General features: G+C 35.8%; 1 long non-coding RNA gene across 2 annotated transcripts; it reads right to left on the reverse strand.

The window, feature by feature from the left end:
• Window positions 1-13,191: 13,191 nt before the first annotated feature.
• On the reverse strand, window positions 13,192-15,645 carry LOC145100029 (uncharacterized). Of its 2 annotated transcripts, XR_013704775.1 has the most exons (6): window positions 15,592-15,645; window positions 14,281-14,931; window positions 14,124-14,214; window positions 13,780-13,855; window positions 13,539-13,706; window positions 13,192-13,439 (listed from the first exon to the last, which is right to left on the reverse strand). It is a non-coding gene; the product is annotated as an uncharacterized LOC145100029 (long non-coding RNA). The 2 variants fall into 2 exon arrangements; XR_013704774.1 differs by having other exon boundaries at window positions 13,539-13,855.
• Between the last annotated feature and the right edge of the window lie 12,270 nt (window positions 15,646-27,915).

The raw sequence follows: 27,915 nt of genomic DNA on the forward strand, positions 1-27,915 counted from the left end.
GACATTTTATTATGAGTTGAGATATTTGATGTATGGTTTTTATGTTATGATGTTCAGTATATGATTTTATTATTATTAAAACAAAAATTTTCGGGTCGTATTTTGGGATGTTACATTTACTATGCTTGCTATACAATTGTTGTGATACTACGCATGCCGTCCTCCACCCCCGGAACGATTCCGCCATTCCGGTTTCGGGGTGTGACAGATTGGTATCAGAGCTCTTGTTTATAGTGAACTAAGTATACCGAACCTTACATGGTATACAGTTATAAACACTAAGGGGCCTAAGCGCTCTAAACTAAAAGTATATTTTCAAAGTATAAGTATTTTGTAAAAAGTATACGAGTATGCATACATAACAGAACCAAAGTCATAGATAGAACGAAACAAAAGTATTTGGATGTTGGGACACTACGGTTAAACCTGGGCAGTTATGTAATCATGTCTAGGGTCAATGTAGCATGATCAACTATATTCATTCGAGACATGACCAACATGTGTTTGGGAGTGACCGTGGTGTTACAGCAAGCCTAAAACTTACCAAGAAGAAAAACATCTAACATAAAATACTATATGAGTATTTTAGCTAGAGCCAAATTCAGTATATAGATTCATTCCAAGTGTTGCTACCTCTTCTTCCTTAAGCGATAACTTACTTGCGTTAGTAACCTTTCTGTGCTTATCGCTTGGTAAAACACTTTTATTATCAGGATGAGATATATCTTGTTTCATATATTTTGAGGACTTACCATCCTCTTCTTCCTGGTTGTTTCTAGAAGAAGATGCCTCCCCGACGAAGACCCATCAGAAGAAACGACAACACCCCACCACCACCACCCCCTCAGTTCGACCCCGTTGTGTTCCAGGCAGCAGTTACAGCCGCCGTGACTGCAGCAATGTCACAAGTGAACTCTTGTGGGGATGGAGGTGGAACCGACCCTCAAAGACAAGACGGAAGTCAGGGACATCAAAAGGAGTGTTCCTACAAGGACTTCATGACCGCAAAACCCAAGTCCTTCAACGGAAATGGAGGTGTTATCGCACTGACTTGATGGTTCGAGAAGAACGAATCCATATTCGAAATTTGTGCTTGTTCCGAAGCAAACAAGGTGAAGTTTTCTGCCTGCACTTTCACCGACAGAGCTTTGACCTGGTGTAATGGTCAAGTCAAATCTCCGACTCTGCCAGTGGCTAATTCCATGGGTTGGGAAAGACTGAAGGAACTTATGCTTGCGGAATACTGCCCGAGGGGCGAGGTGCAAAAGTTGGAGCACGAACTCTGGAACTTGAAGATGAAGGGTTCCGACATTGCAACCTACACCGCTAGATTCTGTGATCTGGCTCTCCTCTGTCCGGGAATGGTCACCCCGGAAAGCAAGAAAATTGAGAGGTACATCTGGGGACTGAGGCCCCCAACCAAAGGAAATGTCTTGGCTGCTAGGCCAACTACATTTGATAGCGCCAAGTGTCTGGCGCAGACTCTGATCGATCATGGAGTCGATCTTGATGAGGTGGCAGCCGTCCCCGAGCCAAAAAATGAGAGTGGTGGGAAGAAGAAGAAGTTCGGGAACAAACGGAAGGGCCAGTCTTCGCAGGAGCCCTCCAAGAAACAACAATTAGTGGCAGTCCACGCTGCTACTACTCCTGCTGCGGTCCCCGTTACTCCAACAACCCCCAATCACTATGCTGGAAACCTACCACTGTGCAACAAGTGCAACTACCATCATCATGGGCATTTCCGGGAAATGTTGTGCACCAACTGTGGTAAAAAGGGACACACAGCTCGAGTCTGCAAGGCACCAGTCTAACCTACCAAATAGGCTCCTGGAGTGGGTGCTGGTCAAGCCTGTTATGGATGCGGAGAGGTTGGGAACTTCAAAAGGGATTTCCCAAAGGTAACAACAACTGGCAACGCAGGGAGAGTGTTAGCTATGGGCCAGGAGGAAGCAGTCGTTGATCCTACCGTTGTTACGGGTACGTTCCTCCTTAACAACTCTTATGCATGCATTCTTTTCGATTCTGGTGCGGAGAGAAGTTTTGTCAGTCATGCATTCAAACATCTAATCAAATGTAAATCCCAACCTTTAATCAAGACATTCAACGTCGAGATGGATAACGAAAAGAAAGAGAGCACTAACGACATATTCATAGGCTATACTCTTAGCCTAGACAATCATTCCTTTCCCATCGATCTTATGCCAGTCTCCATAAAAAGCTTTGATGTCATAATTGGCATGGATTGGTTGACCCCAATCGTACTGATATCCTTTGCTATGAGAAAGCAATCTGTCTCAATCTTCCCTCTGGTGAACCCCTCATGATTTACGGTGATAAACCCAGTTCGAACTTTCGTATCATTTCATGCATCAAAGCTCAGAAATACCTGCGGAAGGAATGTCATGCATTCCTAGATCATGCGGTTGATGAGACTCAAAAAGTTAAAGACCTCGAAAGCATCCCCAAAGTCTACAACTTTCCTGATGTCTTCCCGGAAGACCTTCCAGGAATTCCTCCCGAGCGTCAAGTCAAGTTTCGTATCGACTTAATCCCCGGAGCTACTCCTGTAGCTAAATCTCCCTACCGCCTAGCGCCGACAGAAATGCAAGAGCTATCCAACCAACTCAATGAGCTAATCAGCAAAGGATTCATAAGACCGAGTTCCTTACCCTGGGGAGCCCCGATTTTATTTGTAAAGAAGAAAGATGGATCCTTCCGGATGTGCATTGACTACCGAGAGCTGAACAAGCTTAACATCAAGAACCATTATCCCCTACCCATAATCGACAACCTCTGCGATCAACTTCAGGGAGCCAGTTACTTTTCGTAGATAGATCTAAGATCAAGGTATCATCAGTTGCGAGTTCACGAGAATGATGTGCCCAAGACAACATTCCGAACTCGCTATGGACACTACGAGTTTGTAGTAATGCCCTTTGGTCTAACCAACGCACCGGTGGTATTCATGGATCTGATGAATCGGGTGTGCCGCCCTTTCCTACACAAGTTCGTGGTCGTGATCAGTGAAGACATACTTGTCTATTCGCAAAGCAGAGTTGCATCCCGATAGTGAAGGTCCGCTGGAATGCCAGCGGGGACCCAAATTCACTTGGGAGAACGAGGATTCAATGAAGTAGAAGTACCCTCATCTACTTCCAAGTTCATAATTTGTACTCTACTCTTGAATTTCGGGACGAAATTCTGATGTAACAACCCGAAACTTCTTCCTTGTACAACTAGTCGATTCAATCAACGTTAAACTTATTCTATTAACTTCTAGCACGGTTTAAGGGTTCATTTAAGTGTTCTAAGCTTGGGTGCAGTCAAGGTTGAGGTTAGGAATGAGTCAAAAATTCGTATAGTGACAAAACCGGGCCATACACTCCTTTGGGAGGAGTGTACGGCCGTACACATGGGTGTGCGGCCGTACACCCACCTCATGGCAACACACCCACTCTTATATAAAGGGTAGACCCCTTTCCTTTCATTCCTTTCACTCCTTGGTCGCACACTACACCATTCTCTCAAGCTTCTTCAACCGTGAACCCTCCAAAGCTTCAACAAACGTGAGTAATTCATCCTCTAATTTGATATCCTTGAAAGACCACTCTATCTAAGACTTGATGCTACAAGATTCATCATGTTTTTGATGTCTTGAAAAGAGTACGGCCATACACCTTCATAAGGTGGCTCGTACACTCCTTAAAGGCTCTCCAAAGTGAGAGTTTGACTCCTATCTTTGAGTTGGACATGACACTAGCCTTGTTGTACCTCAAACTAGGCATTTTGGGCATAAACATGAAGGGTGTACGGCCACACACACCTATTTCTGACAGCACACTCCTTTGTGCGACCACACACACACACACCTTAGGGCCGCAAACCCATTTCTATGACCTTTATTGACCTCAAACTTGCACTACAACTAAGCATGGACCTAGAACACTTCATGGATTCAAGTATGAACCTTGAAAACACCTCAAAGACACCTTCTATCATGAGTGTACGGCCGCACACACCTTTAAGGTGGCCATACACCCTCCCTTCAATCCTATGAGGTTCTAACACTTAGTGCAAGTAGTTCCAAGTCCCTAGAGTGGTTCCCCATCATATCTAGTGGCTAAATACCTTCATTTGACTCCTTGATGTTTCATTACATGTTATTTGGGATCAAATCGTGTTCAAGGTTTCACTTGACACTCAGCCTCTGTGTCGATCCTTCAATCAAACCACTCGCTCAAGGTGAGTTCATACCCCTACATTTTCTGAGTTTTTAAGGTTTTCAATGGGGAATACAAGCCAAACATAACAGATTTTATGAAAGTTACACAAACGGATTTCAGTAAACTTAAACGGACGAAATCAGAACAAACATATAGTTTCTACAGTTTTATAAAATATTTTAGATATTTTATCCCTTCTGTATTATGCTGAGCTTAAGGGACGTTTTCAAGATTAATGTAATAACACTTTCATTTAGATCACTAAGGCTAAATATTGGTCTAACGTAAATTCATTATTTATGTCGCGCTGAGTCGTGTCGATTCTGTCGAGAAACTTCGACAGATCATAACTTCTTCGTTATAACTCGGATTTCGGCGTTCTTTATATGTACGGAATCCTTATAACATATACTACAACTTAGTTAAGATTAATCCTTCTAAATAATCTTCCATCAAAAAGTCATTTTTGATGCTTATCGTCTCTAAATTGACTAGCCCTAATCTATGGGCGTTACATTGCATCTACAGATAAAGCATTCATGGACTCTGCACTGTTCGAGGTCATGTAATCGTACCGTTTCGACGGGGAATATGCTCTAGTCCATTTAGCACGTGGAATTTCACTTATGTACACCGCTACTTGCGGCCTAGTAGAACTAAATCTATACCATAAATATTCAACTACATTTATTTTGTAAGATCTCACAAGCCTCCAAAATAACACTTTTGTTTTATCATTTTTCCCAAACTAGTGTACTATGTTTCCTAGTAGATGAAAAGCACACACGTCATGATGAGTGTGTGGGAAAACAACCCGAATTGCATCGGCCCTATAAGTTACAGAGTTCAAATTTTAACAATCACCAACGTATTCATACAACTTTTTCAAGAAACCATGCCCAACTAAGACCACTCTTTTTTTTGCATATTCTGTGCGCAAGGGGCATTATCTGGTTGTTTCCATCCATAGCTACTGCATGCAATATGGTTCCCTTAAAATCCCCCTTCAAATGGGCACCATCCATAATTATGACTTTACGACAAAAACGTTTGAACGCTCAAATCTGCAATATAATAAAATGGAACACATAAACAATCTATATTTTTTTTTACAAATAGGTATATATTAAATAACAACAAGTTTTTTGTATTTACCGTGCTCCCAATGGCATAAAAACAACACTCGAAACAATCTTCAGAATCTATTTGTATATAGGCCACTATACCGGGATTATGCCTCTTCAAATTGTGAAAATAAATAGAAAGTTTGGAAAAACCTTCTTCAGAGGATCCCAATAACAATTCCATAGCATATTGTTTTGCATGCCAAGCTGGTTTGTAACTTACATTGATTTCCAGCAAAGCATTCAAATCCCTTGATATTTCATTAGTACTCCAAACCTTGGAATGAGTTTTTCCCATAATCTCATGCAATGTAGTACCCATGACTTTTTTATTTGCATGCTTATGATTTGGGTGTATCTGTAATGAAAAACATGTGTGCTCGTTGTTGAAAGTCCTGATTTCAAATTCATCAGTCGGATCAATGCGTTTTGCATATAAACGCCAAGTACAATTCTCAATTTCACAATATATCTCGTAACAGTTTTTGTTAGAATGTTTGGTCTTAAACTGAAACTTTTCTCTGATTGCTTTAAGATTCAAAGAAAATATTAGTTATTGTTTGTTATCATACGTTTGGCGAACAAACATATCATCATTTTGACCTAAACTATGAAATGGTACGGGTTCAACAATAGGATCAGGACAATCAGGTATGGGAGGCATAACATAAAAGACTTCTGAATCTTTTTTTTTTCCGTGTGTGAACTCATCTTCTGACCAGCCTTCATTTGACTCTTCATCGTCTGACAAAGTTTTGTCATACAGTCTTCCAAACTCATATAAATTTTCTTCTTCCACCGTATTCACTGCCACAGTTTCATCTTGTGGAAACTCTTCAACATTATCAGATACAATGTTTTCAACATTGTATGGTACAATCTTGCCAACTACTTCTGTTTGTTCGACCCATCCCTCAAACACCACCAAATACAACTGTACAATCTCCTTCGTTTCAGACATTATATTTCTGAGTTGATGAACATCTGCTTCGTCTACAATATTCATAACATACCCATGAACCGGGTTTTGAAATGACAATGATATATTACTACTGAACGCATTAGCCTTACTTTAAACCAAATCAAACAATATTCGACGGTCAAAATTTGGCGGAAACAGTAAACCTAAGTTGTTAAACTTTGGTCTAACGTAGGTGTTAATTCCATAACTCACCTGCCAAACCCCCCCCCCCCCCCCCCCCCCCCCCCCCCGTATATAAAATAACAAAACTCATATTTTTTTTGAAAACAAATTTCAACACTAAAATCGATTGAATATTACAAATAGATCAAAAAAAATGAAAAAAAAATCGTTTATATCACAAAAAACCGTGGCTAATAGCGTTGCAACCACCCATTCCGTGGAGATTTTATGGTCTTCGCGGAGCCCCTTGTAACCTCCTACACGGAGGATTTAATGAATAACCAAACCAAACACTCCACGGAGGGCTTGATATCTCTGCGGAGGTATCTATGCGGACACAGATTTTAAGACTAAAAAAGTACAGCATTTATCGTTCCGCAGAGAATTCTTCGTTCTGCAGAGCTCCGCAGAGGGTCCTCCGCGGAATGTATGTCTATAGCCGGAAATGTCTCTTTTCATGACTAAATGCTATTGAACGATCATAAGTGTTCTATGTATATGACATTTGTTGTTGTTGTTTTTTGTGTACAACATTTTTTATCACTCTTATCCACTCGGGTACTCGAGATATATAGACCTCCACGGATTGGTTGTAATTTTTTGTGAAGGGTAATATTTGTTGATTTCTCCTATTATAACACTTTTTTTGTATGAAAATTCTTTTTAGAAAAAAAAAACCCTCTGCAACTCTGCTTGGCAAGAACTCTTCCGTAAGAACAAAACTTTCAGCAATATATATGGTATGTCACATATCACTTGAAGTTACAAAACCATCCGGCCACAACATGGTATGTCACATATCACTTGAAGTTACAAAACCATCCAGCCACAGCATAATCTTACAAGTTTTCTGGTCAACATTACTCAAAACAATCAGTCTTAGGTCAATTGTTTTTAGGAATGATTTGCAAACTCCGTTGTCAAAATTAGAAATGAAGTGGAAGTAGCTTGCTAATAAGCATAGTTTTCCTCTAATCCGTATAATTTTTTGAAATTTTCAAGGTTTTTTCCATGAGTTTCAATTCAAGTTGTATCAATATGTTTTACTCTACTTAATAAACTTGTAGAGTATATCTCATGTTGACAAACTAGTGGATATAATCGGTTGGAATATTAGTTGTCATGGTTAGTTAGGTTGTTAAAAGACTAGTGGATATAGTAGGATGGGATATTATCCGCCGTAGTTTTGGTTAGGTTGTTAGAGGCTCCCCTGTTATCCCATTCAATTATCTCCTTTTTTCTTTACTACATATGAAGATAATAATATATATTTAAATGTGATTTTATCATTAAATATTCTTTGTATACATGTCATAGTTTTCCTATATGGAATGTTATGTATCTTCAAAATGACTTCTTCTAGTCTTATCATTTCGAAGATTAGGTGTCCAATTGTGTCCATGTATTAGTTTGATGTATTTTCTTTGGACTAACATTACACTTTCATTTGTTCATCATAAATATTAGTTTTGCATCTTTTCTATTAGTTCAAATAATGATTTCAAAGCGTATGTTCAATTGTGGTATTCAATATGTATTCAATATTTGTTTTACTACAATTGATACAACAATTGTTGTCAATAGCAACCTCGACTGCTCCACCTCCAGCTTCAATCAATCTCCACCTCCATCTCACCTGTATTCTAAGTTTTTTTTTCTTCATATTGTATTTACATTCTATATTTCTGAAGCACAAAAAATTACAATGTCGTCTATTTAGAAGATAATGATTATGAAATGCTAATAGTAGTGAGGTTCAATTGAACTGAAAGTGGCTAGCTTCGTCTGCCGACTCAATCACAAATACTAAAAAAGTAAAATGACCTTTATAGCTGTCGATATCGAATAGTGACAAATAACGACAAGCTACCTATATGTTATGTAGAGATAGAGATGAACTAGTGTCTCTTATTTCGTAGCGATAGACTTAAAAAAAATAAAAGATATTTATTAATTCAAATATTATTGCAGTTATAGTCATTAAATAAGCAAACAACCCTGATACTAGCTAAAATACTTAAACATTTTAGCTTTAACGACATGTTATGATGCAAATTACAAAGATTTATAGTATGTTTTTAAACATAAAAATCGAAGATAAAATGTTAATTCAAGTACAAATCAAAGATCATCTAGATCCTCATATCCAGGCCCATCGTCATCAAAGTTGTGTATATATTTTTGTTGTTACCGTCATGTTCTTGTTTTTTGGCCACGTGTTTTTGCCCCAAACTCAGTATTTCAACATGTCTTGCTAGTTTTATTTATGTACCCAATTTAGTGAAACATATATACTACTATTTCCATTTCAAAAGAATTGCAAGTTTCATAGTACGTAGTGTTGCTGTAAAAATTCACTGCTTTAAGTAGTAGTTGAGCTCATAGTACCAAGTTTCATAATACCTAATGTTGTTGGAAAATTCACCGTTTTAAGTAGGAATTGAGCTCATAGCAGTATACATGCATTGAGCATTCATTAAGGTACCAAATCAGCTAAAAATGTTGTTCTACGGTTAAATTCGGTTAAAATTAGGTAAAATAGTTCTAGGCGTCAGTTACCCACGATCTACAAACTTTCACATTATATGTACTTAATTTTATTGCTAATTTAAAGACTGTTGTCGGAGGTTTCTCTTAATTTTATTGGGTTGAAAGTTGCTTTGAGATTGACACCATTATCTGTCATCAAACAATAAAGCATGAGACAATCAACAACTTACTTTGGTAGTTTTTTACGGTTACCATTAGCTTTTGATGTCATTCTTTATACGGCAACACGTGTTTAAAACTACAGAATAATTGTAATTTAACGACCACATACATTTTCTGGATTTCGTTGGCCGACAAGCCTACACTTGGATAATGTCAGCATAACATGCGGTGATCTTCTGCTCTTTATTTGGAACTCGCCGCTACTTAAAACTCTAACATTGGTAAAATCATATATTCGACTTCTATTCTTTTTTGTAGCAATTTCACTTACGCGTAATCGATTCCTATATCTTTTATTTGTATTGTAGAGATGTATAGCTACTCGTGAGATTGATTCTTAGCAAATTAGTTGTACATATATGCTCATAACACATTTCCTTAGTCTAGCGACTTCTATAGATGCTTATTAAGGTCTGAATTCTAAAAGTAAAAGTAACTGTCATTTATGAGCTCCACTTCCCTTTGTGTATCTTCTTCGGTTTTTACGCATCCTAAATTATTTGTAATAAATGCTATAAATGTATTAGTAAGCTTTAATTGTTAATAAACACTAATTTCTTTATATGGTCAATCTCTTTAACTTTAGATTTCTGTTGGCAATCATGGTTTGCCTAAACAACGCTTCAACCCTGCGATTAAATCAAGGCAACGCCAACGAAATTCTAAAGTAAAAGAGATTCCTCAAATAGAGAAATGTATGTTTATTAACAATTAAAGAAATGTATGTTTATTAACAATTAAAACTTACTAATAAGTTTATAATCTTTATCTTTATTACAAATAAATTTGGATTGTGTAAACAAAATAAGAAGGTACACAAAGGGAAGTGGAGGCCATGAATGTCAAATACCTCTGGAATTCAGACCTTCAATAGGAATCTATGGAATTCATGGGACCGAGGAAATGTGTTATGGATATATATTTATAACTAATAATGCAAAGAACAGCCTAAGATTAATAATCTTACAACCAGTAGTACATCTCTACGATAAAAACAAAAAATATAGGAATTAACTAAGCATAAGTGAAATTACTAAAAATGAACATAAGTAGAATGAATGATTTTACCAATACTATAGTTTTTAGTATCGACGAGTTTTGGAAATAGTAGAAGATCACCAGAAGTTATGTTAGCATTGTAAAAATTCAGGCTTGTCAACCAGTGAAATCCAGAGAACGTATATGGCGGTTGAATTGACTGCTTTTGTAGTTTTAAATGCTTCAAGTTTTGCCTTGTAAATAATGGCGCCAAATATTTAAGGTAACCGTTGAAAAACACAAAAGTAAAGATGTTGATTTTCTTTTTGCAATATATTTAAGGGTTTCATGTATTTTTTTCGTTACTTTTTGCAATAAATACAGTTTGTTTTTCAAAAACCATATGTAAGTTAACAACCAATAAACCATAATTAAACACACAAATGAACACCTTAGAAAGGACCAACCTTTAATTTAATTTAAAAAAAAAAAACAAAAAAAAAAACATTACTCCTAAATTCCGGTCCGAAATGTTCCTTAGGGGTTCCGGACTTCACTCCAGAACACATTGTTCAGGACATAGTGGTCATTTTACTAAAAAAAAAATTATTATTATTATTATTATTATTATTATTATTATTATTATTATCAAAAATGCCATTTGTATAGATTAGATTACTTAATTTCCCAAAGTTTTATGTAGTCGATTAGTTTTCATCTGAAAAAGACATGTTTTGGCATAGGCTAGATGGAATAGGATATCATCTCCTCTGAAATCAAATTCCATCCGGATGATTTCAGGTTTTTCATTACTGCACCGCAGTTGTTTGACAAAACGCTATTGAACGATATTAGGTGTTCTATGCATATGTCTTTTATTGTTTTTAGTTTTTTTTTTTTTTTTTTTTCTTTTAGTGGACACCATTTGCCAATTATTTGGGTACTGTGATATATAGACCCACTAAATGTATTGGTTGTAATTTTATATGAAGGGGAATATTTGCTGATTTCTCCTATTTTAACATTTTCTTTGATTGAAAGAAACCTCTGCAACTTAACTTTTCTTTCGAAAACTCCCCACCTCTGCGTCACTTTGGCAAGAACTCTCCTGAAGAACAAAGCTATCAGCAATATATATATATATATATGTTATGTCATTTATCACTTGAAGACAAGCATCAAACCACAACAGAGTTTTACAAGTTTTCTGGTCAAAATTAATCAAAACAATCGGTCTTAGTTCAATGGTTATTAGTTATCATTTGCAAACACCAGCGTTGACCAAAGTAGAAATGAAGTGGAAGTAGGTTGCTAATAAGCATAGTTTTCCTTTAAGCTGTATAAAATTTTGGAATTTTAGAATATTTTTTTCCATGAGTTTATTCAAGTTGGATCGATGTGTTTTACTCTACTTAATAAGCATGTAGATTATAAATATGAAGATAATATTATACTCCCTCTGTCCCAAATTTATAGTCCATCTTTCCTTTTTGGTTTGTCCCATAATAATAGTCAATTTCTAAAAATAAATAACATTTTACCAAAGTACCCCTCATTATTACTTAACTAACTAAGCATTTAATGAAACATTAAAAGCAAAGTAAGGACAAAACAGTCATTTTATTGTATAAAGTTAATGTTAATTAATGTTTCCTTAATCTATGTGTTTTTCGTCTGTGGACAATAATTTGAGACGGAGAGAGTATATTTAAATGCAATTATCTCTTTTCTTATAAGTTACACACACAAAAGCAGAATTGCGAGTATGGCCTGAAACGGCAAAACAAGAAATTGACATGTGCGTTTATGGTTTGCCATTTTTGTAAATTTATGATTGAAACTGAAATAACGACATTTTGTTTGCTTGTTCAAAGCCACAAATGTATTATATTGAATATCAAACTCGACAAAATCATGACATGCAACAAAACAAAGCGAACAGGATCAAAGAAAACTTCAAACAAGCCGCATATCCGTACTCCAAATTAGTGTTTTAAAATCAAGTTAACAGATATATTACGAGTATAAAAAAGTAGTCGTAATCAATCCAAAAGAGACATCTAAACTAAACAGGTTCAAAATAGACAAAAGGCATTGCGCTTTAACAATCCTTATATTTTAACGATTAAACCTTCATCACTAAAATTTAATTTGCCTTCACAAGTAATTCTTTAGGGCGTTCAATAATGAGCTTGGCTGCTGGTGATGCACGTGGAAATTGCAAGTATAATAAATCTCGAAGCATCATAACTTCTGCATCAACAGAAACCGATGCATTGAGCTCGATTCGTGCTTTCTTCAGCACATGTGACTTAGCCATGATGAGCTTCACAAGCTCAATTTCAAGAGCATAGTTATATAAACCTGTAATCTCCACTTCTTTAAGATGATCCAAGTTGAGGCCCGAATAGTCTTCAAGATCAAGCAAAGTAGCGAAAGTTTGCTCATTACAATAAACCATCTAATAAAAAAGCATGTCAAAATTGTGAATAAAATTATGGATATCCATTACAACGTGTGATCATAACATGTTTCACTACAAAAAAAAAATGCCAATTAGTGACGAAAACGAAATGGTCACTAACAGTTGAAGTAGTCGTCACTAAATGATTTAGTGACCAAACTTTTGGTCGTCACTTGTCGTCACTATAGGTCCGTCACAAAAACTGATTAGTGACCAAAATATAAAACCAGTCACTAAATAGTGACTAAAATATATTGGTCACTAACTCTGTGACGACCGGTTTCGTCACCAAATGTTGTCACTAATCCATAAAAGTCGTCATTGTTTCATCTAATTAGTGACCATAAAAAGTCGTCACTGTGTTGTCCAATTAGTGACCATAGAAAGTCGTCACTGATTTATCCAATTAGTAACCATAAAAAGTCATCACTGATTAATTCAATTAGTTACCAAAAAATTCGTCACTGATTTTTGCTGCTATTTCTTGTATTTAACCCATTTAAGTAACTTTAAATTAACCTACAATATACAATACTGAAATGGCTAGAAACATCATATATTCACCTTAGAACAAATTTTGGACAACAACAACCAACAAAATAGATTTCCAAAAACAGTAAGTATTCCTGTTGCAATTGGCTTACTCATTTTATAAACTGTATACAAATATAGTTGTTACAAAAGAATGTGATATAGATCGTTATCAATCACTATTATGGGTATAGGGAGGCCTTGTGACTAGCTTCCTCTAAGGCCTTTTTAATTGAATTTTGCATCTGTAACCGCCTACTTGCCTACAAAACAACGATATCAGTTAGGTTTGTTCATTTAATGAGAAGGGCATTCTTGTCTTTTTCACATGAAATTAATGGTGGAGGTGGGGTGGGTGTTACCTTGATTTTTGCTTTATAAAGACGCAAATGAAGTGAGTTGTTCTGAAATCGTGTAGTAGCAGTGAGATGTTTTCTCCTTCATCACTAGTATTTTGGTCATCATCAATTTGGAAACTTTTAACCACTCTTTGAAACTAAGACACAACACCCTCCACAACGCTTGAACATCTATAAAATAGCCAAATACAAATCTCTTTTTGTTTATTATTAATTTATTTAACAAAAACCATACATGTATTACCTGTAGTCATACAACTACGTACATCATTTTGCTTTCCATCCTCTCTGATCTAACCACAAAGCCCCAATCACTTAACCTAAATGGGAAAAACAACAAATGGGTATCATTGTATCATACCAATTACTTGTCACAGGAGTATATTTTATAAGCTTCAAAATACATTTCCCTGGAGAAAACAAGGTGACTCCAACTAATGTGATGGGAACAACCCCTCCATAACCTTTAATGTTCTTAAGGGGAGATGAAACATATATACCCATTTTACCTTTCATGCACTTAAGGGTTAATCAAGAAGTTGTTAGAACATAAAACAGTGAAATTGATCAATGTAATTGTAAAATTACCAAATTTGCTTCAATGGTATATCCATTTTCAAATTTAACACCAGTTACATTTTCCATAAGGACCAGATGTCAAGCTTTTTATAGAGGCACCCTGAAAATGAAACATCATGTCAACAAAAGATTTAAGCATGTGTTGGTAAGAGGTAGGAGGGAGAACCTTCATGAGGTTGACACCATTCTCTTGGTAGACTTCTTCATATTTTTGGGTCAGTGAATAAGTGAACAGCTTTGGCAGAAGATGATTTTTTGGAAATATGACCTATTGTTTGGACAAAAGAGTGTTAGTTATGTGTTATACATCATCTGGGCCAGAAAATGATTACCTACTAGTCTAAAATCAAATACACCTTTTAACAAATCACAATTAGGTCTTAGATATAGAAAATAACAGGCAACAAAACATAAATATTCACTACATCAAAAAAAAAAAAAAAAATTTGAAGTGCCTTAGAAGTTGAAGACCAAATCTAGTTCACACACATTACTGAAGAAGTGATCCAATATTATAACGAAACGGCACCATCAACATAAACTAGAAACCCCATTAGCATCACTGTGCAAAAGATTAAGATTGATTAATATTTTGTAAACATGGTATGATTATGAAGCTAAGTTTTATAAGTGATAATAAAAATTGCATTTGTTACAAAATCACTTTCTTTTATACTATTTAAATACCTGAGCAGGATAACAGATATTTTTAGAGCTTCAATCCCCATTGCAAGGCCAATTGTGTTTGTAATTCCAGCACTCCAATTACTCCACCATTGAGAACCAACACCATTACTTTTTTCCAACAGCTTTATCACTTAGGCAATGAACATAAATTGTTAGTATTAGTAGTTACATATGGTAGTGACTCAGATTTAGAATCAGGAGATGAAATAAAAATAAAGAAACACAAGAAAGACATATTAATGAAGGAGCATTGTAAACAAACAACACTTTTGCTTGCTCCCCTTTGGAATTGCAAAGAGGCATAGTGAAAGAGATTTCCTTCAATAAATAGTAATAAAAAAGAGAGGAGTTAGAAGATGTAAAAAAAAGACTTAAAATAGCCTTGATGGAAGTGATGAGACGTATTTGTTATTTTCAAAGTGACTAAAATAATTACGTCAAGCACACATACAAATCATTTGTTGAATCCGAGACCAATGTCGCCCTAATCATGCACAATCAGTTTATCAAAAATATGATCCAATTCCAATGGATCACATACCTATTCAACATTTTGTTGATTTTAATAGTTCATTTGAGGTTTGAACATGCAAACTACTTGTTCACATAGAACTACAAATGTGAATAAGATCCCCATATTCCCAGAATCAGTAATTAGCAATTTCTTTACCCAATGAATTATATCTATAACATGGTGAGAAACTTAACTAATGCACAATTAGGTTGAGTTTGTTACACCTGGACTGAGTAAAGTAAATTGGAGAGAGAGAGAGAGAGAGAGAGAGCTCACCGATTATGAAAAGAGGGAGATAGATATACTCAAAATGCACTCCCAGTTCATGTATTGTGTCCTTAGATACTGAAAAGATAGGTCGAAGGTAGTAGATGAATACCAAAACCGAAAATGGAAAGAAACGTCACAAATTCAAATCAGGAGGAGTTTTCCAAATAAAGGACGTTTGATGTGTTAGAACTTCACAGAAATGGAATAAGAGATGTTAATACATGTTCAAATTTGTTGAAGATCCCTACGATTCATCCCTGTATTATGGAGGAGAATGAGCTAATCTAGAAATTTCGCGTAGTTGATGTTTCAGGGGACTTGACCGTTTGCTCTATATTCGAACTTCCAACGTTGTTTCACCATGTCGGAAATTTCACGGCTAGAGAACAAGCCATGGTGCTCAAGGTCGTCGAACTCATTGAACATGCCTCGAGCTTGCACAACGTCCACCATTATTACTGTGTCGGAGAAAGTGAACCGCAGGCAGCGAAGGGTTTCCACTCGTTAGGTTATAACTTTTTGATTGCTGCACAACCGGCCCAAAACGTTTTATCTTTTGAAGTTTTGACCACTCTGTTTAAACTTTAATGTCAATGTGGTCCTCGTATATATTTCTGACTTTTAGATGCTATCTCAAGAATGATTTTATGAATTTTGGCCAATTGGCCCCAACGATTTTAAGATATTTTATGACCATTATGTCATATATTTTTTTTTTAAATTTCCTGTTATCATTTTATGGTTATTAACTTTTTTCCATATATATATATATATATATATATATATATATATATATATATATATATATATATATATATATATATATATATATATATATATATATATATATATATATATATATATATATATATAGGTAAATGTTCAAATGAGAACCAAAAAAGAATAAGAACCATTACCTGATGCGTCTAAGATCTATTAACTTCAAATTCTCCCCTTTTAACATTTAGAGCAAAAACATTCATTTATATCCTTCAACAACCAATTTGATTAACATCATCACTGTCATCGGCTGTTGCACCACCACCACCACCAGTGACGATGACTTCACCACCACCACCAGTGTCGATGTCTCCACCACCGCTAGTATCTCCGATATGGTGTGTTTTCTCATATTTTGATTAGAATATCTTCCTCCTACCTTTGATGTCACGTCATTACCACCCCCTTCATGTCTGAACATCCATCGCCACTGCTTCTACACACTCTTTTCTGCAGATCTACGAGATCCGGCTCCAGATCTATGATTTTTGACGCTAGATCTACAATTTCCTCCTTCAGATCTACAATTTTTCAGCTAGATCTCGTGATGTCATCGCAATGTTTCTATGTGACATTTTAGTTAGTAAGTTGGTAAGTTTTCAATACAATGACCACTTTCTTTGGTCACTAAACCATAAATACAGTGACCACTATTGGTCACTATTTAAATATAGTGACAACCATTTTTAGTCACTAATATTTATTATCATGTTATAAAAAATAATTTAATTATAAAATTACACTTTAGTGACCCGTGAGTTACGACTATCATAATATTGGTCACTAAATTTTTAGAGTTATCAAAATTCAGTGACCACTTAATACATGGTGACTAAACGATATACTTAGTGACCATATTTTTGGTCGTCACTAAAAAACTGGTCACTAAAAAGGACTTTTCTTGTAGTGTTTATATTTACCTTCAATTTAATCTTCTCCAAATTTGGGGAGCTGTTGATCACACAAACAGTGGAGGAAAGCTCATCTTGTTTATGAAAACACACTTGAAGAACAAGTATCCTCAAGTAGACAGACAGTGGAGGAAAGCTCATCTTGTTCATGAAAACACACTTGAAGAACAAGTATCCTCAAGTAGACTAGTGAAGTGGGAAGCTTTTGTGACATAACACCAAAGAGTATACTATTTAAACATATGAAATATTTTGTAAAAAAATATGTATATGGACCTTTTCTATAAATTAAGGGAGAGCTTTTGTAATTGATGTTCTACATAAGGAACAATTGTGGCCAAAGTCTAAAATGAAAACGTAAAAAATGAGACTTTGTATATACCTTTATTAAACATAAAATATTATATTTGTCCAATTTTATTTGTAAATAATATATTTATCCTTTATAAATATTCAAAATATCAAATTTTGCCCAAACCTTTATTTTTAACATTTTTTTTGAAGCGTTTTCTAATATTTTCAAAATACTTATTTTTATAAGTTGACTATTCTACCTCTCTTATATATTATTGACTATTAAAAAAAATTTCAGTTATTTTAAATTTCTACCATTCTATTTATAAGTTGACTATTCTACCTCTCTTCACTTCCAAGCACTAATGATGATCTTTATCTTCAAGCTTTAAGCACAAAACAAGGTAAAATGACCTCTCAAGGTGTCAAAATGATCAAAAGAAGAGAAAATAAGGACTAGGGTTTCTCGAGTAGCTCTCCAAAGGTCGAAGGAGGTCATAAGTGATCCAAACCTTCATATTTAAGGGTCTTTAATATAACACCCATAAAAATCATTCCAAATTTAAACTTTTAAATTCATTTCAAAACCATAAATCATTACAAAACTTGTTTTCAAAATGTATAATATCAGAGTATCCCAGAAACATAAAAATAAATATGAGAAGCTGTATGATCATGTATTTGCCTTGTTGCAATCCCCTGATGTACCTGAAACAATAAACTGAAACAGTAAGCTCGAGGCTTGGTGAGTTCCCCCAAAATACCGATACACTGCACATAACACATATACAAAATAACAGTATGCACTGGGTCCACAACTTTACAGACTGGATTTCCTCTAGGCCCACAGTGTGAGTCTGGATTGCCTTCCGGGCCCACAACTCACATCTGGATTTTCACCGAGCCCACAGTACGAGTCTCCCTCGGCTCATAACTGGAATGCTCCCGAGCCCACAGTACGAGTCTGGCATGCCCCACCTGGCCATCAGCTCGTATCTAGAATGCTCCCGGGTTTGTTGGTTACCGCACGAAGTGGTATCACCTAAACCCATCCCACATAATATGTCGACATATAACACAACTAATGCACATACAGATGATTACATAATACTACAGGTAGTCCTACAGATCTACCTAACTGACATAACAACTAGCATGCAACACTAACTCATACTCAACATACTACCACTACTAGGATATCATATCCAATGGGCTGGCCTTGGTTCCTTAGACCCCTTAGTATAGTGAGGTAACTCACCTCGCAAGTAGTGCCGAAGTACCGAAAATCTCTGATCGTTGTCTCATCGGAAATCCCGAACTATCACATAATAAATATCAAGTCAATACTCAACATTACAGTCTTGACTATGTTTCCACACAATCCATCATGTCCATTCTCTTTATTGGGCCAAGGCCCAATACCATGTCCATAACCTTGAAAGTCCATATGTATATAAGGCCCATTATTGGCCCAATTTACTAAATTGGTCCGAACTTCCTAATTGGGCCTAATCCCATGATCCATTATCACTACATGGCCCAAAATATCTTATTCATAAAGTCCAGCAAAAGCCCAAAACCAATTAGTCCATAAACAACCCAAAACCCGAAGCCCATTTGTCAAAGGCCCAACAGAGGACGTATGCGGGGCATACTCCTTTGGTACGTGAGGCATACTTGTCCAGATATTGACCACCATCGGGGTGGTTGACCTAGTAGGTTGGGCATATTGGATTTATGTTGGGCGTACTCGATGGTTTGCTAAAACCTTATTAAGTGCTTAATGGCTTAAGCACTTAAGTCTAAACTTCAGATCCAATGACCTAACATGCCTAGGACCCATAAAGTCATGAACTTTATTACTTTGGACGTCTAAAAAGCTCTTAATGTCCATTAAGACCTTCTTTTTCCATGCATGGGACACATTCAGCTAATGGGACCTCATTTTTATCACTCAAGGTCCCTTCAAGAGTCTAGAAGGACAGTCCTTTTCGTCCAAATCACATCATGCACCACCTTATGGCTTTTTGGGACAATAAATGGTTCTTTTAAAGAAAAATGGAAAGATCTATACATATATGCATAAAGTTTGGAGCTTTATACCTTTTAGAGCTTCTAGGGCACAAGCTAACTTTAGATCTACAAGCTTGATCTTCTTCTCCAACTCTTTGATGCAATACCTTCCTCTTAAAGCACTCAAGAAAACACTCAATAAGCTCAAACACACAAAGGAAAGGCTAGGGTTTGGGGAAGACGACTATAATCAGTGGAGGTTGAGGTAAGGGAAGGTTTGGTGCTCATAATGTTGTTAATATAGGCCCCAAACCCTAAATATTAGGGTTTCACCTTGACATTAGTACGCCAAGCGTACACAAGTGTACGCCCAACATACTAAGGCGGACCTTAGTACGCTTAGCGTACTCTTATGTAAGCGCATCATACTCCTTCTTGGCCCAAGTTTGCAAACTTGTCACTTAAACTTATCTTGGCTCTTCACTTCCAACCCCAAGGACTATAAATGACAAAGTAATGATAGAAGAGGGTTTGGAATACCTGCAAAATCTTGGGATGTTACATTTAAACTCCCCCAAAACCCTAAATACATGTTCACCCCATGGGCTAGGAGTGTCACACCCTAAAGATGCTTTTCGCACCTATTGCGATAAATTTCGATATTCAGTTTTTGAGCAAGTAAGCAAAATAGAACCAAAATAATTTACATACCGATGATAGGGATGTTACAACTCTCCCCTACTTATCAAATTTCTTCTTCAAAATCCATAACAATAAACAACTCTAGGTAATGCTCGTGCATTTCCTCATCAGGCTCCTAGGTCCACTTAGAACCCTCTCGGTGCTGCTACTACACCTTTACCAAAGTCACCTTCTTGTTGCGTTAGCCCTTTATCTTCCTATCAATAAGGTTATCGGTCTCTCTCCACCTAAATGTCGTTCAAAGGCATTACCATTGAATAATCTGCTAAACACTTTTGTATATGGGAGACATGAAAAGTGTAATGAATCTGACTAAGATCCTCGAGTAGATCCAACCGATAAGCACCCTTGCCCACCCTAGCAATCACTCAGCATGGTCTGATGAATCTGGGGCCTAACTTACCCCGCTTCCAAAATCAAATAACACCCTTCCAGGGTGACACCTTCAAAGGTATAAAATCTACGACCTAGAACTCGAGATCAAACCAACGCCAACCTGTATATCTCTAATGCCATCCATGCACAGTCTCCAGCCTCATGTATACCTATTGTATTAGCTATGTGGTCTTGAGCACCACCTCCGTGCACCCCATGACTCTACGACCAACTACTCCCTATCAAATTGGGGTCTGACACTATAATGCTTATAAGTTATGACTAAACGATTAAATGATTTTAGTTATAATTGTTCATTTTATTGAATAGTTAAAATCCTTGAATAAGATAATTGTTCATTATACGTGTTACAATGTATATAAATATTTATTTATTGTATACACGTTATATAGACACATATTATGAGTATATAATATTTGTAGGAAATCTTATAAATTAACATTTTAAAAAGAAGATTATTTAGGATACATAATCATAAAGAAAATTATGGTAGTCGTGATGACAGCTTCATGAGTATAAAGAACGCCCAAATTTTACTTCGTATGCATAATTTATGATTTTTAAAAGTTTTACGTTCAACCCGATACAACAATGTGTGTCATAAAAGATGAAAAGTATATCGGTTGCTTGTTAGTCAAAACAATCTAAATGGAAGTTGATGTCCTCATAAATACAAATTTGTCGATATATAGAACGTCAAGAATGAATCTCGTATGTTTCCCGATTTTAATCATACTCTGTGTTCATGTGTTTCCTGATTTCCGATTTATGATGACTGACAATATACTACAATTGAACACATCAACTTAGTCCATGCTTGGCCAAGCACTTAGGATGTCATCACTAAATCATCGAGGGGCCCACAAATATCGCTTTTATCCCACATTGGGTAAAAGGAACAGATAAACTTCGACTCAGTGCTCGCTTGTACCTACTTATCAAATCACACACAACAATAGGTTTTATAACAACAAGTTACTGGTGCGTTTACATATTATCAATGTGCAATCGACTTGTAAATTACAACTCACACGTCTCGGTTTCAAGAATGTAAGATATTATTGTCTCACCAATCACTCGTGATAAAATCCATGAAGCGATCCAAGTGAGCGTGAGTTTAATCCAATGCTCGAATCTTAATTCATAAGCACTCATGAATGTTGTAGCAGAATTTTGCTATGTCTAATACACTTTAGACAATCTACAAGCCAATTCATGAAAATCTTCTTTCATACCTACTTCCAAAGTATGAGCGACTGTGGATGGTTTGAATAATCTTATTATTCGGAAAGTCAAAACATGCAAAGTGAAACACAATAATAATTGAATCTAATATGGCACCAAACTTTTGAGTATAAATAAAACCCCTTTTATTTACTCACCATATTGATTACACATTATCTATTGTATAATGTTTCAGATAATCAACTTATTACCTGAATTATAACAACAGTTGTCCTATGCACCAAGCATGCACACTCTGTTTACCTATGGTCCATACTTTGTGAAATAGATCAATTGAAAAACATTTCCAATGATGCTCATTTCACGATCCCTAATCCTTATTGTTAGTGTAAGAGACAAAATTCTTGCCACCACCAGAATATGTTAGATTTTAACATTTTACGCAATGATCCCTTTTGTAATCTTATTGCACAAAAGTCATCAAGACTTTGCCAACGATATTACAAAGTGTTCTATTGGAGATTGTTACAAGGCAATTCCATAGACATGATGTCTCTTATTCAAAGTACAGTTCTTTGAACATCCTTCTTGCATAAAATTTTCTAATATAGACATAAATTCTTAACGTCCAACTCCCAATATGGAAACATTTACATATTTTCCATATGACAACTCATTATTAATAGAATCATATCTAATCATAATAATGTCATTATGGTCCATTCATTACTACACTTCCAATTGTTCACAACCGACCAATCCTTAGTGAACCTTAGATTGTCCTTGACAGTTGTTTAATTATTCTAGTCAAATCCGATTCTAGTCCTTTTTCCCTCTTAATGCCCTATGCATTTGGAAATTTTAGAACGTTCGAATATTATAGCACATGCGATCGATCCTATACCCGAAGCGTGTGGGACACGATTCATAATGAAAAACGTGATACTTAACCAGTCTCCTGCTATAATATTTCCATATATAGAATTCCTTTATGTTGAATCTTTTCAACATAACATCAATATATGTCCTTTGACTAAATTTAATTAAAAGTTTTTTTGATCAGGATGCCTTGCCTCTATGCAATTAATTGAGAACTCATATGCATAGTTGACTTAAACTGGAATGGCACAGAAACAAAAATTGTGTCAACACGATAGGTTACAAACCTCAAGTCGTGTGCTTAGTGTTTAACAATAGGTTTACCCTTGATTAGTTCTTGAAACTTTTCAAGATCATTTAGACTCCCACCGACCTCTTGACATATAAGATTCTCTTGTCAACAAACATTTCTTGACAAAAAAAAATATTCAAGAGTTAGTGTAGGTCCTTATCAAGGCAAATACTACACACAATTGGTCTTAGTTGTGATGGGTTTTAGGCATAAGAACATCCTATGTGATCATACAAACCCTAATGCTTGGATCTAGGTTTCTCTATTATGAAGCTAAGTTTTATAAGTGATAATAAAAATTGCATTTGTTACAAAATCACTTTCTTTTATACTATTTAAATACCTGAGCAGGATAACAGATATTTTTAGAGCTTCAATCCCCATTGCAGGGCCAATTGTGTTTGTAATTCCAACACTCCAATTACTCCACCATTGAGAACCAACACCATTACTTTTTTCCAACAGCTTTATCACTTAGGCAATGAACATAAATTGTTAGTATTAGTAGTTACATATGGTAGTGACTCAGATTTAAAATCAGGAGATGAAATAAAAATAAAGAAACACAAGAAAGACATATTAATGAAGGAGCATTGTAAACAAACAACACTTTTGCTTGCTCCCCTTTGGAATTGCAAAGAGGCATAGTGAAAGAGATTTCCTTCAATAAATAGTAATAAAAAAGAGAGGAGTTAGAAGATGTAAAAAAAAGACTTAAAATAGCCTTGATGGAAGTGATGAGACGTATTTGTTATTTTCAAAGTGACTAAAATAATTACGTCAAGCACACATACAAATCATTTGTTGAATCCGAGACCAATGTCGCCCTAATCATGCACAATCAGTTTATCAAAAATATGATCCAATTCCAATGGATCACATACCTATTCAACATTTTGTTGATTTTAATAGTTCATTTGAGGTTTGAACATGCAAACTACTTGTTCACATAGAACTACAAATGTGAATAAGATCCCCATATTCCCAGAATCAGTAATTAGCAATTTCTTTACCCAATGAATTATATCTATAACATGGTGAGAAACTTAACTAATGCACAATTAGGTTGAGTTTGTTACACCTGGACTGAGTAAAGTAAATTGGAGAGAGAGAGAGAGAGAGAGCTCACCGATTATGAAAAGAGGGAGATAGATATACTCAAAATGCACTCCCAGTTCATGTATTGTGTCCTTAGATACTGAAAAGATAGGTCGAAGGTAGTAGATGAATACCAAAACCGAAAATGGAAAGAAACGTCACAAATTCAAATCAGGAGGAGTTTTCCAAATAAAGGACGTTTGATGTGTTAGAACTTCACAGAAATGGAATAAGAGATGTTAATACATGTTCAAATTTGTTGAAGATCCCTACGATTCATCCCTGTATTATGGAGGAGAATGAGCTAATCTAGAAATTTCGCGTAGTTGATGTTTCAGGGGACTTGACCGTTTGCTCTATATTCGAACTTCCAACGTTGCTTCACCATGTCGTAAATTTCACGGCTAGAGAACAAGCCATGGTGCTCAAGGTCGTCGAACTCATTGAACATGCCTCGAGCTTGCACAACGTCCACCATTATTACTGTGTCGGAGAAAGTGAACCGCAGGCAGCGAAGGGTTTCCACTCGTTAGGTTATAACTTTTTGATTGCTGCACAACCGGCCCAAAACGTTTTATCTTTTGAAGTTTTGACCACTCTGTTTAAACTTTAATGTCAATGTGGTCCTCGTATATATTTCTGACTTTTAGATGCTATCTCAAGAATGATTTTATGAATTTTGGCCAATTGGCCCCAACGATTTTAAGATATTTTATGACCATTATGTCATATATTTTTTTTTTAAATTTCCTGTTATCATTTTATGGTTATTAACTTTTTTCCATATATATATATATATATATATATATATATATATATATATATATATATATATATATATATATATATATATATATATATATAGGTAAATGTTCAAATGAGAACCAAAAAAGAATAAGAACCATTACCTGATGCGTCTAAGATCTATTAACTTCAAATTCTCCCCTTTTAACATTTAGAGCAAAAACATTCATTTATATCCTTCAACAACCAATTTGATTAACATCATCACTGTCATCGGCTGTTGCACCACCACCACCACCAGTGACGATGACTTCACCACCACCACCAGTGTCGATGTCTCCACCACCGCTAGTATCTCCGATATGGTGTGTTTTCTCATATTTTGATTAGAATATCTTCCTCCTACCTTTGATGTCACGTCATTACCACCCCCTTCATGTCTGAACATCCATCGCCACTGCTTCTACACACTCTTTTCTGCAGATCTACGAGATCCGGCTCCAGATCTATGATTTTTGACGCTAGATCTACAATTTCCTCCTTCAGATCTACAATTTTTTCAGCTAGATCTCGTGATGTCATCGCAATGTTTCTATGTGACATTTTAGTTAGTAAGTTGGTAAGTTTTCAATACAATGACCACTTTCTTTGGTCACTAAACCATAAATACAGTGACCACTATTGGTCACTATTTAAATATAGTGACAACCATTTTTAGTCACTAATATTTATTATCATGTTATAAAAAATAATTTAATTATAAAATTACACTTTAGTGACCCGTGAGTTACGACTATCATAATATTGGTCACTAAATTTTTAGAGTTATCAAAATTCAGTGACCACTTAATACATGGTGACTAAACGATATACTTAGTGACCATATTTTTGGTCGTCACTAAAAAACTGGTCACTAAAAAGGACTTTTCTTGTAGTGTTTATATTTACCTTCAATTTAATCTTCTCCAAATTTGGGGAGCTGTTGATCACACAGACAGTGGAGGAAAGCTCATCTTGTTTATGAAAACACACTTGAAGAACAAGTATCCTCAAGTAGACAGACAGTGGAGGAAAGCTCATCTTGTTCATGAAAACACACTTGAAAAACAAGTATCCTCAAGTAGACTAGTGAAGTGGGAAGCTTTTGTGACATAACACCAAAGAGTATACTATTTAAACATATGAAATATTTTGTAAAAAAATATGTATATGGACCTTTTCTATAAATTAAGGGAGAGCTTTTGTAATTGATGTTCTACATAAGGAACAATTGTGGCCAAAGTCTAAAATGAAAACGTAAAAAATGAGACTTTGTATATACCTTTATTAAACATAAAATATTATATTTGTCCAATTTTATTTGTAAATAATATATTTATTCTTTATAAATATTCAAAATATCAAATTTTGCCCAAACCTTTATTTTTAACATTTTTTTGAAGCGTTTTCTAATATTTTCAAAATACTTATTTTTATAAGTTGACTATTCTACCTCTCTTATATATTATTGACTATTAAAAAAAATTTCAGTTATTTTAAATTTCTACCATTCTATTTATAAGTTGACTATTCTACCTCTCTTCACTTCCAAGCACTAATGATGATCTTTATCTTCAAGCTTTAAGCACAAAACAAGGTAAAATGACCTCTCAAGGTGTCAAAATGATCAAAAGAAGAGAAAATAAGGACTAGGGTTTCTCGAGTAGCTCTCCAAAGGTCGAAGGAGGTCATAAGTGATCCAAACCTTCATATTTAAGGGTCTTTAATATAACACCCATAAAAATCATTCCAAATTTAAACTTTTAAATTCATTTCAAAACCATAAATCATTACAAAACTTGTTTTCAAAATGTATAATATCAGAGTATCCCAGAAACATAAAAATAAATATGAGAAGCTGTATGATCATGTATTTGCCTTGTTGCAATCCCCTGATGTACCTGAAACAATAAACTGAAACAGTAAGCTCGAGGCTTGGTGAGTTCCCCCAAAATACCGATACACTGCACATAACACATATACAAAATAACAGTATGCACTGGGTCCACAACTTTACAGACTGGATTTCCTCTAGGCCCACAGTGTGAGTCTGGATTGCCTTCCGGGCCCACAACTCACATCTGGATTTTCACCGAGCCCACAGTACGAGTCTCCCTCGGCTCATAACTGGAATGCTCCCGAGCCCACAGTACGAGTCTGGCATGCCCCACCTGGCCGTCAGCTCGTATCTAGAATGCTCCCGGGTTTGTTGGTTACCGCACGAAGTGGTATCACCTAAACCCATCCCACATAATATGTCGACATATAACACAACTAATGCACATACAGATGATTACATAATACTACAGGTAGTCCTACAGATCTACCTAACTGACATAACAACTAGCATGCAACACTAACTCATACTCAACATACTACCACTACTAGGATATCATATCCAATGGGCTGGCCTTGGTTCCTTAGACCCCTTAGTATAGTGAGGTAACTCACCTCGCAAGTAGTGCCGAAGTACCGAAAATCTCTGATCGTTGTCTCATCGGAAATCCCGAACTATCACATAATAAATATCAAGTCAATACTCAACATTACAGTCTTGACTATGTTTCCACACAATCCATCATGTCCATTCTCTTTATTGGGCCAAGGCCCAATACCATGTCCATAACCTTGAAAGTCCATATGTATATAAGGCCCATTATTGGCCCAATTTACTAAATTGGGCCGAACTTCCTAATTGGGCCTAATCCCATGATCCATTATCACTACATGGCCCAAAATATCTTATTCATAAAGTCCAGCAAAAGCCCAAAACCAATTAGTCCATAAACAACCCAAAACCCGAAGCCCATTTGTCAAAGGCCCAACAGAGGACGTATGCGGGGCATACTCCTTTGGTACGTGAGGCATACTTGTCCAGATATTGACCACCATCGGGGTGGTTGACCTAGTAGGTTGGGCGTATTGGATTTATGTTGGGCGTACTCGACGGTTTGCCAAAACCTTATTAAGTGCATAATGGCTTAAGCACTTAAGTCT

Source organism: Lactuca serriola, chromosome 4 (genome assembly GCF_051521515.1).
Source record: "Lactuca serriola cultivar US96UC23 chromosome 4, Lser_US96UC23_V15, whole genome shotgun sequence".
Classification (NCBI taxonomy): Eukaryota; Viridiplantae; Streptophyta; class Magnoliopsida; order Asterales; family Asteraceae; genus Lactuca; species Lactuca serriola.